Source organism: Alligator mississippiensis, chromosome 2 (genome assembly GCF_030867095.1).
Source record: "Alligator mississippiensis isolate rAllMis1 chromosome 2, rAllMis1, whole genome shotgun sequence".
NCBI lineage: Eukaryota > Metazoa > Chordata > Crocodylia > Alligatoridae > Alligator > Alligator mississippiensis.
The window spans coordinates 214,137,650-214,140,939 of NC_081825.1; the positions used below are offsets into that span (position 1 = coordinate 214,137,650).

Here is a 3,290-nt window from a genome sequence, read left to right on the forward strand (position 1 = left end):
AGAGAATTATTCTATTATTTTACTGTAGCCAAAAAAACCAGTGAAAACTTAGAGCTGGCATTTTCTAAGGGGTGCCTTGAGTATGAAAAGGTTGAGAACTACTACATTAAGAACATTCAGAACCACAACAAGGTACGGTCTCTTTCATGAACCACAACAAGGTACGGTCTCTTTCATCTCTTTCCCCCAGCACGCAAAAAGCTATGCAGACTCTACTCTTCAGTATAACATACAGCTTAGCTCTCTTATATGTCCGGGGCTGCACGCGCGCTACACTGACTGGCTCAGCGTGCGTCTACCCTACGCCGACAGGTGCGGGTAACCCGTTGAACCCCATTCGTGATGGGGATCGGGGATTGCAATTATTCCCCATGAACGAGGAATTCCCACTAAGTGCGGGTCATAAGCTCACGTTGATTAAGTCCCTGCCCTTTGTACACACCGCCCGTCGCTACTACCGATTGGATGGTTTAGAAAGGTCCTCGGATCAGCCCCACTGGGGTCGGTCACAGCCCTGGCGGAGCGCCGAGAAGACGGTCAAACTTGACTATCTAGAGGAAGTAAAAGTCGTAACAAAGTTTCCGTAGGTGAATCCTTCTGTGGAAGGATCATTAACGGGGTCACCGCGCGCGGTGCCGGCTTGGCAGGCGCGGGGCGGAGGGCCATGCCCCCCCATCCCCGCCTCCGGCGGCCGCGCATGAGTGCGCGTGCCAGGCGCGTCCGGGCCCCCAGGCCCCTTCGCACAGACCAGCCCCGCGGGGCCCCGCCGCTCGGCGTGCAGGACGGGTCCCCCTCACCCCAGTCGCAGGGCGGGGGGGGGCCCAGGCGCCGAGTGGCTCCCCCAAGTGGCCCCCTCCGCCCCCGCTCCCCCTCCCCTCGGGGAGGCCCAGGAGCAGGGTCCCAGGAGGGGCTCCCGCCCGGCACCGGGGGTTCCCTCTCGGCAGCGTCGGTCCATCGCCGGGCCGCCCGCCCTTCCGTGCGGCAGTGCCCCTCGCTCGCGCTCGTGTCTGAGTCACCCCAGCCTCCCTCCGGGTCGTGCACCCTGGCGGGGCCGGTCGGCCAGTCCGCGCGCTCCTCGCTCGTGACTGGGGTGGCCGGCGCGGGACGGGGGAGGGCCCGTCCGGCAGGCAGCCCCAGCCGCATCGGCCCCCAGGGAAACAGCCCGGGACCTGAGAGAAACCCCGGCCCCCCCTGACGGGAAGGTGCTGGCTATGGCAGTGAGTCCTGGCTGCTGTCCTCCGGGTGGATGCTTCTCCCCCCTCGTGGGTTCGCGGAGCCGGCTGGAGGGTGCCAGGCTCAGCTCCACGTCCCCCTCCGGAGCCTGTCCCTCGCTCTCCCATCCGCGGGGGGCGAGGCAGCATCCAGAAGGGGGGGTTGGGACCACCTGGAGTTCGGAACCGTTTCCCTCACCCCAGGTTACCAGGTACCTAGTGCTCCGTCCCCTCGCCTCGCTCTGCTCCGCGGGGCAGGCGGGCGGCGGCTGGGCGGAGGTTCAAAGACTTGTGCGTCCCGCGGGGTCCGTGCGGGCGGCTACGGGAGGTCTGCCGAGGGAGGGCGGGCACGTGCGCACGTGCCCGCACCCTTGGCGCTCCCTGCCCGCCCGGCCCCCGGGACGGAGAGGGGTTCCACCCTGCCTCCCTCTCCACAGAGGGGTTGCGGAAAGCCGTCGCCCGCGGGCTGCGGCTCCCTCGCCTCCCGTCGTCCCGTTGCCCAGCCCGTCCCTCCAAACCCCCCATCCTATTGCCGTGACCCCTGCCGCACCTCCGGGTGGGGTGAGGGCCAGCCATGGGGAGTGGAAGAGGCACACGGTACCGGGCATGGGGGGCAGGCGCGCGCTGCGGAGCCGCCGGAGCCGGCGGCACGGCCGGCCGTGCCCCTCCCCCCAAGCCAAGCGCCTGGACCGACCCTGCAGCGGAGGGCTCGCCTCCGTAGCCACGGCCCTCCCTGTGGGTTGTTAAATCTCTCTCTTGTGTTCGGTCGATTGGTAGGGCTCCCGCCGAGGGAAGGCAGCGGGGCACCCCAGCCGGGCAGGAACGCCTCCCCCCCCCGCACATGGCGGCGGCGGCGGGGGAGGAAGGCCGGCTCGGGGGCCCCGTCCCAACCTCGCACGGACACAGGAGCCCACCCTCCCTCTGGCTTGGCTTCTGCCACGCGGCGAGGTGACATACCATGGAAAAAAAGCCTGTGAAAACTGTGACATCTCTTAGTGGTGGATCACTCGGCTCGTGCATCAATGAAGAACGCAGCTAGCTGCGAGAATTAATGTGAATTGCAGGACACATTGATCATCGACACTTCGAACGCACTTGCGGCCCCGGGTTCCTCCCGGGGCTACGCCTGTCTAAGCGTCGCTTGAAGGTCAATCGCCTGCGCGGTGCGTGTGGGGCCGGTGGCTCTGGCCGTCCGGTCCCCGCCGCCGCCGGGCGCGGCTGGGGTGCCTCGCAGGCAACCCGGGGTCCCTCGGGCCCGCTGCCACTTGCCCGCTTGGTGGCAAGCGGGGCGGCCCGAGCCCCCGGAACAACTTCGTCCCCCTAAGGTCAGACACGATGCCCCGGAGCGCCCGCTTCGGGGAGCTCGTCCCGCTCGTGGAGGACCGTCGCGGCAGTCCGACCCGCGCTTCAGCCGGGTCAGCCGTGCGGCGCCTGCTCCCGGTGTGCCAGGGGGAGCCGGGCCCGCCCCATGCGGCTGTCTGTGGCGACACGGGTGCCCGCGGGGGTCTCGGGCCTGCGCTCCTACCCCCCGGGAACGATGCGTGCCTGTGGGCGCGTGGGCAGGGGAGGGCCTCGGCGAGGGGCGCGGCAAGGAAGGGAGCACGCGGTGGGGTTCGGACGCTCGGCCGACAGGTGGGCAGGCGAGCGCGGTGGGCAGGCTGTGGGTGGGCACGGGCGGCCGGGGCCTTCGGGTTCCGGGCGCCCGGCGCCTCCCGCCTCTGCCTCCGCCTCTGCCCATCCAGCAACCAGGGCTGTGCGCTCCCCCGCCACCTCTGCTGCCTTCCCTCTGCCGGGCCCCTGCCACCTGTCCCTCCTCCGGCTGTGTGCCCCGGGCCTCCGTGCCGAGGGCGCCGTCTGCGGCCGCTCCTCCCTCTCAGGGCCGTTCTTCCCCCCTCGCTCCTTTCCGTCGGGCCTCCTCCGGGGCTGTTTGCGCTCGCCCACGGCTGCGGTGGGCAGGGCTGACGTGTGCGGCGCGTGGCTTGCCGAGAGGCTGGGCTGGTGCCCGTCCCTCTTGGCCGCCCCGCCGCCTTGCAGCCCTCCCCTGCGCCTGGGCCCTCCCATCCGACTGCAACCTCAGAT

At 69.1% G+C, this 3,290-nt stretch overlaps 1 non-coding gene across 1 annotated transcript; it reads left to right on the plus strand.

The window, feature by feature from the left end:
* Positions 1-2,198: 2,198 nt before the first annotated feature.
* LOC132248953 (5.8S ribosomal RNA) lies at positions 2,199-2,351 on the plus strand. The gene has a single exon (XR_009460423.1). It is a non-coding gene; the product is annotated as a 5.8S ribosomal RNA (ribosomal RNA).
* Positions 2,352-3,290: the final 939 nt, after the last annotated feature.